We start from the raw sequence: 14,153 nt of genomic DNA, 5'->3' as shown, positions 1-14,153 counted from the left end.
TTTCAAATTGTGATGTCATCAGTATTGTTAGTTTCTGAACCAAATTATCAGAAACATTGGGAGATGAATACTTTTTGCATTAAGTTCACATTAAGTAAACTGAAGCTAAACAAATTCTCATATTTACCTATGTGGCATCACATTAAATTACACATTTTATTTTCTTTTTAAGTCACTTTCTGTCATTTTAGAGAATTTTTATACTCATTTCAAAGTTCTGTCACCAAAATGAGTTATCAGAAACTCGTATAATTACCACAAGTGAGTAAGCTGGGTAGTATTGAGTTCTGTTTTCATGTGAGGAAATTTAAAATTGGAAGTTAAGTAACAAAACTAGTATTAGAAACTATACATCTTTACTCTTAATCAGGATCTCTTTACACAATAACACATGATATCCATGAATGAAATTTTCCATTGAAGTGAAACATATTAGAACTTTCAATTCATGTACATTATGAAAAATAAGTGATTAGCAATCTTGTTTGTCACTATTTCTTGATTCAATTATGACAATAAACTAAATTTAGTGTCAACTTGTAGTTCTTTATCCAAGCCCTGAAAGATACCTGAGAAGTGACTTGATATTGCAGAGAAATGTCGAATGCAAAATTCAAAAACAACAAGGTTAGTGAGAAGATTTTTTCACCATAAGTTATTAAAACAGAAAGACTTACTCATCTAAAATGTCTTTCAAATTACGAAGCAATACCAAACTAATGCTTTCTTCAAGACGTTGAAGAAAAATTGATGTGTACATAAATTTTATTTTTATAAAATTTACTATGTACTTATTTATTCTTAAGCACAATAAAGATATTATTCCTTCATTCAATCAAGGTCTATTGACCATCTTCTATTTGTAATTTCACGGTTTGGGTCACTAAAGTGTTTACAATCCAAGATATGTATTTATGCATGCATGTGACTAAGAATCAATACCTAATTTTTTTTTCCAAGCCAAGTTTTAACATGGATGAAAGACTACTCTGGAAGTCAGAAAACAAACCCTACTGGGAAAATTCTGAAATCCATATGATACAGCAGTAAAAGTCAGAAGCGGGTTAACAAAATGAATGTGTACAGCCAGCCAGACTAGCCAGAATCTCACCAGCAAAAAGAATACAAAATCAAAATAAATACTGCATCAACTATTCCTAAGTAAGTTAGCAAAAAATGTTATATGAGAAAATAAATAATTGAGAAAGAAAATACGTCTTGGAATACTATTCAACCATTAAATTTCTGTGCAACCTTTTGGTATAAAACATTGTTCACAACAAATTAGGTAAAGAGAGAGAGAACAAAGGAGACAGGAATCAAGGAGATAGGAAACATTTTTAATTGCACAATCTAAATATATAAAAGGTATAGAAAGGCACTACAGTTGGCCCTCCGTATCTGTGAGTTCCCCATCTGCCATCCACAAAAAAATTTCTTTTTAATTCCAGAAAGTTCCGAAAAGCAAAACTTGAATTTGCTGCAAAGGCAATTATTTACATAGCCTTCACACTGTGTTTACTACTATTTACATAGCATTTATAATATATTAGGTATTATAAGTAACCTAGAGATCATTTAAAAAGTATATGGGAGGGGCTCCCTGGTGGCGCAGTGGTTGAGAATCCGCCTGCCGATGCAGGGGACACGGGTTCGTGCCCTGGTCTGGGAAGATCCCACATGCCGCGGAGTGGCTGGGCTCATGAGCCATGGCTGCTGAGCCTCCGCATCCGGAGCCTGTGCTCCGCAACGGGAGAGGCCACAACAGTGAGAGGCCCGCGTACCGCAAAAAAAAAAAAGTATATGGGAGGATATGCATAAGTGATACAACACACTACATCATTTTATACAAGGGACTTAAGCATCTGCAGATTTTGGTATCCTTGGGGGTCCTGGAACCAATGGCCCCATGATACTGAGGAATGACTGTACATGCACATAAAAGGTCAAAATCAAAGAATTCATATTTCAAGTGATATAAATAGACTGTTGCCTCCTAAGAAGATCCACATTCTCCATGATCTATTCTTTTTGAAATCCATTACCAGAATGAAGTTAAAAATTAAATATCAACCATATGAAACAGTTGATTTTTTCCCACCTGTTTATAATACATCAGACATGCTTTTATTTGCTAACTGGGCAACAGAAGAAAGGGTATTATGCAAATTTGCAAGAAGATAGAGCTATGACTGATGTTTCTGCATGTAAAATCTGTCTAGACTAAATAAAGTAAAAATTACAGTTGAGTCTGTAATTACACTTTGACAGTCTTCATAATGCTGAAGTTTGAGTCAGTGTTATAGATATGCAAATGGTCCTTAACAATTTATTTTCTATTACCAGAAGCATTCTACATATTACAATATTTTGAATTATTTGCTATATAAGTGATCTGTAGAGACTGAACCTGATTCTTCACTCACATTAAACATGTCTGGTTTTAACACAAAACTCACAATATACAATATATTTTTGTTTCAACTTAAGTTAAAAAAAAGAAAACATTAGAAGTGTAGCCTCAGTATTTGCAAACTGTATTACTTTCTAAGCCCATATATAATTATCACATTGAAAATACTTTAAGATAACCAATTTTATCAAGACACACAACCTTTCATGTTGTCTCAAGTAGAAATAAAAGTATTCTATTCGTTTCTGTTATTTAATTGTTTTAAGAGAGGAAATCACAAACTCCAATTAATTAAAAACAGGCTATTTGCAGATCACACGTATTGGCTCCAGGGAATTTGGAGAACTTTCATTGATGGATTTGTCACCACTGACTGGCTCTTTTCCATGGCTAGATGGTGGTCCTTCTTCTTCTACTGAATCACTCTTCTGTTACCTGTCCCAGATCATTCCTTCAAGCCCAAGTTCTTGTTTGTGCAAGTAATTGAGTTACTCAAGCTTTTATCTTTTATAGTGAAACTCATGGTATTTTGGCATGTACCCTCAGATGAAGAATTTTCACACTATCTTATCATTTTATTTAGACCCAAAATGATTTTCACCACTTTTATAATGCTCATAATATTTTTTATTCAGAAAAACTTTCCAACATACAATTGGAACCTGTATGCTTCAGGAATATTTCTTGTACTTTGTTATGGCCCCAGAAGAAGCAGAAGACCTGGCTGTAATACCAACTTGCTGAATTGTTGTACAGAACATTCAACAGTCCTGAAAAATGTCTGAGGACATACTCTGGACGTCAGTATAGGGACAAGATATTTATGACTTATACATTAAGTAAAGGATGTCTCTCCTGAGTTGTTGGTTGTGATGAAATTCCTGGAAAAAAAATAAACGTATTTTATCCTCTAAGCTTATAACCAAATTTAGCCATTCATTATACTACAAAGTTATTGATAAGTTTTAAAATTGCTTTGATAAGGGTATGACTCTATTTCTCATAAGAGCAAAACACCTGCTAGTGCTTAAGGTATAAAAGGTAACATCTCTTATACTCACCTTTGTTGACTGGAACTCTCCAGGCAGTAATAAAAATGACCCTAGTTTCATGGGAGATAAGTCATGTCTAAAACACTCAATCAGCATAACAGTACAGCTTGCGCCCCACCAGGATCAAAAACCACAACACCAGTCTCCCTGTGTTTCCCAAGAGTGCACCGAGCTGGCTGTGGACCATTTCACATACATTATAAGGTCACTATAACCCCATTACTGTCTTTGGGATAAAGAACATTCATGAAAAAAGTACATTTTGAGGCACAGGCTAGGAATAAAGGGCAGTCAGAGGCAGTAGATGAACTATCAAAACATGGGTAAAGGCAGTGCCTGCCTTTCCTCTGTTGGTTTGTAAAGTCACTGATTGGTGGTCAAGTCAGTGAAGCAGACATATTAATTAAGTGCATGGTCCCTTTACCACTTGATCCAAGAGACTATTTGAACAGCATCTTTAATATAAATATGTAGATAGTTTGTAATAAATGATTTGTGGTTTTCTTTCAATTGGCATCCTTGAATTTCATCTTTTGTCTATCTTGAACCGAAGTCTGAATTCAAACTTTTTATACAAATATAATCATTGCCAGTTGGCTAAATTAAAACGTAATACTGAGTCTGATCTGGCAGCGACGGTCAAGGAACTGAAACCTCCTGCTGCTGCTTCCTCTTCCTTCTACAGGTTTTACTTGTAATGAACTGTTTGCTGTGGTCTCAGATTTCAGCAGCAGGCGCCTGAGCAAAATGTTCATTTGCCTTCCAACTTGAGGTAATCAACAAACTTTAGGTTTTCTCCTTGTCTAATACGAAGAACAGAAAGAACCCTTAATGGGCTTTAAGGAGGGAAAAAAGAGCATTTTTTTTCTTATGTATCCTAGAATGATGAGCCTTGCTGCCAGAAGGAGGGAAAGGTACATCTGAAGTGAAGGAGGGCTGCTAAGGACAAACATTGGTTCCTCAAACTGCACAAAATCAACATTGTATATTACAGAATGTAAGTCAGTAACATCATGAAGATGAAGTAAGAATAATATATGCTTTAAAAAAGTTGCATCATGCATATTAAGTAATTTGAAATGTTTTGAATATGAAATCAAGTTACTGAAGATTTGCTATGATCTATAATCTAAAATGTGCCAGTGGCTTTAAGTCCTGATTTGTTAGACTTAATTTAAGCACAAACAAAAACATATACAACAACTTGTCTAAACAGATCCTGGCTGGAATAATTTCTAAAACAAAAGTAAATGCTCTCCAGTTATCTATCTGTGCCTACAATAAAAATGACGACAGCTTTCTGCATCAGGAAGAAAAAGAAAAACAGCAATAGATATAAAGTGTATAAGGCAGTTCTTTTTTAATGTAATTCTTTTTTAAATTTTATTAATTAATTTATTTTTTGGCTGAGTTGGGTCTTCATTGCTGCGCGTGGGCTTTTTCTAGGTGTGGCGAGCGGAGGTTACTCTTCATTGAGGTGCGCGGCCTTTTCATTGCGGTGGCTTCTCTTGTTGAAGAGCACGGGCTCTAGGCACGCCGGCTTCAGTAGTTGTGGCACTCAGACTTAGTAATTGTGGCGCAAGGGCTTAGTTGCTCCATGGCATGTGGGATCTTCCTGGACCAGGGCTCAAATCCGTGTCCCCTGCATTAGAGGTGGATTCTTAACCACTGCACCACCAGGGAAGTCCAAGGCAGTTCTTAAGTGTATTCACAAATATAAATTTTATGGATCAAATTATGGTCCATAAAAATCAGTATCACTTAAAAGACATTTAAACCTCTGTACTCTTATGGCCATATTATCAGGCCATATAATTGAGGGCAAGAAAAATATTCCATAAAACAGTGAGAGCTATACTGAAGCCAAATCTTTTGATATACCTTAAAACTAAATTCACATAAATGGGAATACATTTATAACAGAATTTTCTGAAATTCTATGCTAATTAAAGGCACAGGTAGAAATAGCCAGGGATTATTTTTGTGATATGCTCAAAGTGTTCCAGTGTTTGATTTTATTTACAAAAGGAAATAATAATACATAAAATTTTCAGATGATTCATGGTCCTATTAAAGTCACTTATTGTTGGAAAGTAAAATAAGTAACATTACACAAATCTGAGCTTACAAAAGGCAGAATAATGTAGTGATAAAAACATCGCTCGTGTCTGCTTCCTGGGAAAGATATGCACTAGCAAAAGGGTCATATGAATTAGCCCCTGAATTAGATATGCACCAGGATATTTCCAGGTATTTTTTTTTGGAGCCCTCAGGAAAGTTAAAGTTTATCCAAAATGAGAAAACCTGGTAAAGAAGAGGACATTTTTGTCTGTGAACTTTTGTATGTAGCTGGTTTACACATGCATGATTGATAGCACACAACAAAATACGTCAGCTACAGGCAAATACTTCTGTCTCATTACATTTCACTTGCCTTCTTGTTTTCTATTCATATCCTCCTGGTATTCTGAGCTCTCTTTCCAGCTCTGCTTCTCAAGGTCCACCCAAATCCATCGTGAGCTCCTTATTTAGGAGACATATGGTATGTGAAATACCTATTAGCTAGAAAATTCCATGTACAAGCAAGATGAATTATGATCATTTTGGGATGAGATGAGAGACTGGATATTAGAAACTGTTGAACACAATTTTACATAAATTATATCATGGAATCCTCACAACAACACTGTGATGGAGGTGTTTTTATAGACAGCTCAGAAAAGTTACTTTCATGATGTGCATCAAATCTATCATCAAATTCTCTCTGTTCTGTGGTTAGCATGTATCCAGGACCAAAACACTTCTCTATCGTCACCCCCTTGGTCAAAGCCACCACAGGTGCTCACCTGGAACATTCCAGTATTCTGCTGCCTCTGCCCCTGCCCCATATTGTCTACTAGAAACATAGCAGAATATTTTACAGTAAATTCAGGAATGTCACAAATCAGTTCAAAATCCTCAAGTGGCTTCCCCTTTGACTTAGAGAAAAATACAAAACCTTAGTATCGTTTACCAGGCTGCCTACGATGCTGACCTTTACTCTATCCCCAGATCATTCTGATCCAGTTTCATTGGCTTATTTACTCTTTCTCAAACAAACCTCTTCAGGCCTGATCTTTGCAAGTGCTTTTCCCTCTGTATGGGAGTTCTTTTCCTCAGATATCCCTGTGGCAAAGCACTTCATTTCTTGTGAGACTCTGATCAAGGTCACCTGGCCAGTCAGACCTTGCCTAACTCTCCTAAACAATCAGAACCCCCATCCCCATCCTCTTTCAGTATCCCCTTTACCATTTTTTTTCTCAGTGCTTTTATTTGTTATCAGTTGTATATTGTATGTACTTGTTTATTTACTGTATATCCTTCTGGCATATGCTCGTACATAGCAGGTATGCAATAAACAGTTGTTGAATTAATCTATGACCCACTCCTTGCCAGGTGTTCAGCCTAAGGTAGTCACGGTAATAGCCTCTCCTAGGAAAGGATTGTTTCAGGAATGTTTTTTTGACAGCAATATAGCCAGTGTTACATAAAAGGAGGTCTCTGGGGGATTCTGGGAACTTTCTCCTATTCCTCAGATAACAAGCCCTCAGAAGAGACCGTCTGTCTCCCTTCTGCCTTTACTTTTTCTTTGTAAAAAGTGATGCCTGGAACTGCTGTGGCCATCATGTTATAGGCCTACGCATGCTGTGAATACTGTGGATGTCAGAGAGGAGAGGTAGAATGGATCTGAAAGAAATTTGATGTCATTTTTGAGCTCCCAGTTCAATCATTGTGGAGGACACCCTATCTCTGGGCTTCCTGATACACGGGATAACAGATTTCCCCACCGTTTAAGCTTGAGTTAGAGGTCCCCTATTTGTGGCCAAAGCATTGTCCCCCTGTCATAAAAGGTAGGAGCAGCCCTTGGACCAGAGTCATGTGACTTGTTTTGGCCAATGAGACATCACATTGTGACCAAAGCAGGAATTTACAAAGCACTGGAGAATTGGGGCTTTCGTGCTTGCTACTTCTGGAACATTGGAACATCCAGTTGTAAACAAACCCAGACTAATCTACTCAATGACGAGAGACACAGGGTGATGAGAGACACACAATCACTACCACTGAATCAGCTGACAGCCAACTGCCAAACATGTAAGTAAAGCCACTGAGCGCTAGCTGACTGCCAGTGCATGAGGAAGTCAGGTCAAGCCCAGCAGATGCACTGCTTAGCTGAACTAAGGCCAGACTGCTGACCCACAGAATTGTGAGCTAAACAAGTGGATGTTATTTATAAATATTGGTGTATATATGATATGTAGATACATCAGCATCTTACCTGATATATACAGGGACAAAAGAGTTTGTTCTCTTATACAACTATTCTTTCTACCTTAGCAGTTGTAATAGTATTCATGGTGTCAGTGCTTTCATATTCCAAACCTAGACATTTAGGAAAAAAGCGAAGTTAAAAATGGGTGGAAGGGCGTATGAAAAAGACTGAAGCAAGCATGTTCTTGTTGATGTGTAGACACCAGTTGCAATACCTCACTGAGAATTCTCTGTCATAAATGCCACAAATAACAGTATGATGAAAACTTAGAAATAATAGAAGAACTTAGAAATAATAGTTCTATTCCCAATTTGTATTTCTAAGGCAAATTTCTTTCATTAGAGACACTTCTTATTATGTCACATTAATCCCAAGGGGTCCTGGCCCGCAGCTTCTCCATTTCCCTGGTGCATTAGAACTCATTTTTACTAATGAGATGGCCTCCTGGAAAAGAGGCCACCTATTTGCCTAAGCATCTTGTCACTTGGTGAACTTTCTGACATGCAACAAAATTACAAAGATAAATCCTGACTACCTGGAATAATGGATTAGTTGTTCAGTGCACGGGTCTTCTTTCTTTAGGATGGGCCGACATGTGGGCTGATGAAAGCCAGTGACAGGCCTGCCTCTGCCACCCCTGTCCTGACTCTCCTCTCTGGCTCGCTCTAGGCACGCTGGTATTCCAATTTGACTAAACATGTACAACTTTGCTTTATAATTGCTTTGCTCAGATTAAATTTCTGTTCCTAAGGTTTTGTCTTAGGTGTATAATAACTTTTTTTCTCCCACTTCAGAATATGTCATCTAGAATATTTGACTTGGCTCAGAACCTATCAAGGGACATATGAATATCTATAGATATTCATTCTGGGAAAATCTGGGTATTTTAAAATTTAATTAAACATCACCTCTTCTGGACTTCCCAGTAATAAATATATCATAGCAATAGGTTCTCTAGAATCAATGGAAAATATGTGAGTAAAACAACAAATTAATATACATGTTTGGAGTGAACAGAAATATCAGTATAGCAAAAATGGGATCACTGACCTCAGTTTTAGTTCCCGATAGTTTTGTACAGGTTTTATCTTACTTTTATGGAAATTATTTTAATTCTTTAAGTCTCAATTGTCTGATCTATAAAATGGGAATAAAACCAGGTATGAGAGTGCTCATCTGAGTGCTATGAGTGAGGGCTGGGCAGTGAACGTGCTCCAAGGAAGAGAAGAAATTCCCACTTCGAGGCATAACTGTTGTACTTTTGGCAGAGAGTTAGAGCAGGTTTAGGAATCATTCATTCAAACTGCATATTGTTTCTGTGAAAGAATTCTAACTTGACAAATAAATTTTAGAAGAAAAGTTATTTTGCTGCTGAGAACCAGAGATAAACAAAAAGATCTAAATAAATACAGACACACACACATGCACACACACACACAGATATCTCCATAAAAATATCCCACAAGCATCTCTACAATTGCTTCTTACTTTCAATGACTAAAAAGAATGTAAAATTTATAAAACAGGAAATGGAACAATGGAACATGAAAAAGGAACTAGAAGTCCTGTTAAAAAGAAATAATGAAACAAAAATTAGCCATAATTAGGTAAGAAGTTCAATTAACACTGCATTCAAAAAAATAAATAGAAAAAAATCCTGAAATAAAGGGAGCCAAATTTATAAAACAAAGGACCCTCTAATTCTAGGTTCTGTTATAAAGAAATGAGGGAGGCAGGAACTACAAAATTAAAATGTAATGAACTTATTGGACTGTTTGATTAAAGAGAGAATCCCATAGTATCCTGGACAGTGAACCAAGGCATCAAACAAAATAATACAAACAAACACACATCAAGCAAGAAAAACAAAACCTGTATGCCTACTATCAAATTTCTCTTCTAAAATCCTATGTACCAGAAGATAGTGGGGACAGCCACAAAGTTTTATGAGAAAATTAATATAACCTTAAAATGTCAAATTGTCTTCATGTATTAGAATATCTCAAAGCATTTGAAAATATACAAACATGACTCAGGTCCATATGCCAATAGCCAAACCTACCAGCATTCTTCTCTATACTGTACACAGTTTTCTGATTTATTGTTTTTGTGTTATGTGTTATTCTCTCTGCTCCAACCCCACTGCCATCCCCTGACTTCATTTCTGTTTGGCTTAAAATAGAACTAGTATTTTTTGAGTATATCTTTCCTCTAATAGTTTGCCAAACATAGCCAATAAAACTTAACACACTATGGGCTTATTAAGTTCACAAATTGCCATCTATACAATCACAGGTGATAGTTTTACCAAATGTTTTACAACTATGTAATATAAACTTCAACTTCCTTCAGTGAGTTGTCTGCATTCCTATATAGCTTTATACATACCTCTATTATATAATTTATTAAATTGCTATTAGTGTATATGCTTTTGTGCTTCATTAGGATCACATATAAAACAAGACTGGGAATGCAGAGTTCATTTTTGTATTCCAAGTACTGTGTTCAGTGCTTTTCAAATTATAGGTGTACAATAACATACACTGATGCAATCAATCTATACATGTATAGATATGTATGACCATAAGTATGACCATATGGAAGGATAAGACAAGGCAAAGAAGAATTGTGTGTGTGTGTGTGTTAATTCTGAGTATCTGGGAATATTGGGAATATTCCTCTTCTAAAGTGTCCTGTTTAAAAATCTGATCTGAACACATCAAGCCCAAAGTCGAAGAAGGTGTGAAGTGTCACCGATTGATGGAAGAGCAGGTATCAATGAGCTTAGAGGGAAGAAATAATCAATATGAAAATCAGGTTGTTGAAACTGGGGCCAAGAGGGCAATCTGCATCACCCCCCTCTAAGTCACATCTAGTAACTACTATTCCCCCAGCCCTCCGACCCCACCCCAGCAAGGGTAACCATTATTCTCACTTCTAAAACTATAGACTGGTTTTGCCTGTTTTTGAGCTTTTATAAATGGAATCATGGAAATCCATCCTGTTTGTTTTCTATTTTTTTTTTTTACTTGATAAACCTTTGTTTATTTTTTTTTTTTTTTTTTTTTTTTTTTTTTTTTTTTTTTTTTTTTTGCGGTATGCGGGCCTCTCACTGTTGTGGCCTCCCCCGTCGCGGAGCACAGGTTCCGGACGCGCAGGCTCAGCGGCCATGGCTCACGGGCCCAGCCGCTCCGCGGCATATGGGATCCTCCCAGACCGGGGCACGAACCCGTATCCCCTGCATCGGCAGGCGGACTCTCAACCACTTGCGCCACCAGGGAGGCCCAAACCTTTGTTTATTTTATTTTAGCCTTTATATCCCTCTCCCAGGCTGCCTCATATCTCTCCCCCGCCCAACTCCGGAGGCAGCCTGACCGCAGGTTGTGCTTTGGGGGTGGGTGGGGGGAGATTGTACCCTTAGTGCTTGTAAACGTACACCAGGACTGGGGCCAACATCTCACCACACCAGCTAGGTCTGGCCAGGACATGGGCACTGGGCAGTCCCTAACACCCCCTGAGACCCAAAGCCTGTGGACAAGAGCTGCCATCCCCATCCCCACCACTGAGGACTTGGGGAAGAGGGGCATGGAAAGCGTACCAAGACCCCTAGAGGCACCTGCAGGAGAGCAGGGCTTGCCAGGGAGAAGGCAAAGAACCAGGTGAGATTCTTGAGGTTCCTGTGTCTCCAGCCAAGGCTCCTTGCCCTCTCCCTGGGGGCAGTGCCAGCTAGCCCCCCCTCCCTCACTGGCCAAACCCAGAACCAGACACCCTATCCCTTCCCACCAGCCAACAAGGAACAAAAGCAGTGAAAACACCAAGCTTTGTTGCTAGGAAAAAACCACCCTAAGTATTTAAATTAAAACTGAAGCCCCAGTCAACTGAGCCAGCAGTGAGCTGGTGATTACAGACACACAGACAGCCCCCCATTCTCCCCCAAGCCCCCAGGTCTCCAAAGGCAGCAGGAAGGGGCTAAGGGCCGAGTCTGTCTGTCACCAAGAGGGAGCCTCTGGGGAAATAAAGATTAGGGCAGGGGTGTCCTCCGGGGGTCCCAATTTGGGGGCACTGAGGACTGTAAACATGACCCAGCTTGAGGGCTGGGGGTGTCCCAGCCCCCCGAGATTCTCCCTGGATGAAGAATGGCCACTGTAGTGAGTGAAAAACAGAAGTTGGTCTCGAAGCAAAGCAAGACCTGGTCTCCCTCTTGGAATATTGCGGGCGAGAAGGGGGCTGAGTCTGTGAGCTCAGAGAGGGGCTGCGATGGAGGCAGAGGGTTCTGGAAGCCAAATACGGCCTTGCAGCTGCTCCTTTGCCCCTATCAGATTGGCACCCGGGCCCTTTCTGCCCCAGCGAAGCGCACGACGAAGGCCGCCTCCACCAGCTCCACGGTGCAGCCCTCGAGGATGATGACTCCCACGGGCTTACGGCTGGCCGCGTCCCCGAAGCAGAAGAGCATGGTGCCGCGCAGCACAGACCAGCGAGCGGCGGCGGTGGGCCGCATGCCGGCCGCCCTTCTTGTACTGGAAGCCCGCGTTGTCGGCCGGGGCGTCGCAGGTGGCGTGCAAGGCCAGGCTGCGCTGGTTCAGCTTCATGGCGGCGGGGCCTGGGGGCTTGGGACCTCTCAGGCTACTGCTCACTTCCCCGCCCACTGCTCAGTTCTGGGGGGCCGGGGTGGGGTGGGGGCCGGCGCGGCCATGGCCCAGGACCCGCTAGGTGGCGGTGGCGGCGGCGGCGGCGGCGGTGCTTTGCCTCCCGGGCGGCCGAGCCGGCGCAGCCGCGGGAGAGCGCGGATCCGACGGAAGGAGGCGGGGGTAGCCGGCTGTTTTCCTAATTCTTCACTGCTGTTCTATAGTATTCTGTTATCTTAATATAGTATGGTGTATCTGTTCTATAATTGATAGATCTTTGGGTCATTTGCAGTTTGGGCTCCTAGAAATAGCGTTCTTAAATATGCCTTGTGGTGAACATAACGACAAATTCTATCAAGTGAAATTGCTAGTGCGAGGGCAGAATCAGAATTTTCATGCATCTAGCAGCGATACCTAAGGCCCATGTGTCTTATAAGGCTTATTTCTTAAAAAATAACACTTGGAAAGGATACTTTTATGATAACAAGATAGTAATTGCTTTCCTGAGTTCTATGAGAGAACGGGGAGTTTTCTGTATCTTAAGATTTCTTTTAGTAATTAGTAGGGTTTACAGTTTTCAAAGCCAAAAGTTGAAATTTCATTCATGACCACTCAGGGTAAAAAGCTGATCTAAGAACTCAATATTTACAATACGAAATGAAAAGGGACAAAATGGGATGACTAACAATTGGATTCGTAGTGTAGAAAATTATTGATTAGAAACGATACCGGAATCGTAATGTAAAATGGTCAGTGTTAACTGGACACCATTGCTTTGGTATGAATAAGAAAAAAACATGAAGAAAGTCTTACCTTATTAGGTTAATTTGATAGTTACATTCAGGATAAATTAAAGGGGAGCGATAGAAGCAATTAGAAAGCTTCTAAACCATTTAAAATTAATGGTTACTCAGACCAGAAGTGAAGAATGGGTATAGAATGTGTGCGTGTGTGTCTTTATGTATGTATTGTGGGCAACTAGAGCTACACATACAATAGACAGTGTGAGGGAAGAATTGACAAGACATTACAACTGATTGTACATGTAATGAAGAATGCAACAGAAATTACATTTGATCCTAGGTAATGGCAAAGCACATAAATTGGACGTTCAGGAAAACTGTTCCATTTCACAGGAAGAGTGAATTGGTTTCAGACACACTGAATTTTGTCTGATCCTGACGTCTCAAAATGAAACTGATTAACAACCAAAAGAGAAGCATGGCCTTGACATGCAGACTGAGATGGCAATAGGAAGAAATAAAGAGAGAATAAATGGGGACTCTCAAGACACCTCTTTAATTTTAAATAAAATTTAAAATGATTGAAAAATAATTTCACAGATGTTCAAAGAATGTTCTTCCCTTGAGACTGATTTGTAGACTCACTGGTTTAATCACATTACATGTTGAGCCAGTTAATATATAAACAGTATTTGAGAAAGATTTCAAAGCTCTCCTGCTTAAACTTCTAGCAAATAACTTCCAAAACGCAATTAGAGCCCACACACTTCAACTCTGAAGTCTGAAGCCAGAAATGTGTAAATGTGTTTAGTTTAAATTAGCTATAGGATGTGAGGACTGGGCGGATGATTGAATTTTTTCTAAACTAGCTTAATGTTACATCCATTTTTCTGTATCCTATGCTTATCCTACACGTTTTACATAAATGTGTATAAAATGAAACACTTATTTTTATAGTTTTAACCTTTTATTATTCTCCTAAATTGTATAGCATAGTTCACATAGTTG

At 39.2% G+C, this 14,153-nt stretch overlaps 1 pseudogene; it reads right to left on the bottom strand.

The window, feature by feature from the left end:
- Window positions 1–12,092: 12,092 nt before the first annotated feature.
- LOC132476731 (sesquipedalian-1-like) lies at window positions 12,093–12,378 on the bottom strand (annotated as a pseudogene).
- Between the last annotated feature and the right edge of the window lie 1,775 nt (window positions 12,379–14,153).

Source organism: Mesoplodon densirostris, chromosome 2 (genome assembly GCF_025265405.1).
Source record: "Mesoplodon densirostris isolate mMesDen1 chromosome 2, mMesDen1 primary haplotype, whole genome shotgun sequence".
Classification (NCBI taxonomy): domain Eukaryota; kingdom Metazoa; phylum Chordata; class Mammalia; order Artiodactyla; family Ziphiidae; genus Mesoplodon; species Mesoplodon densirostris.
This window is presented reverse-complemented; position numbering and strand designations above follow the sequence as displayed.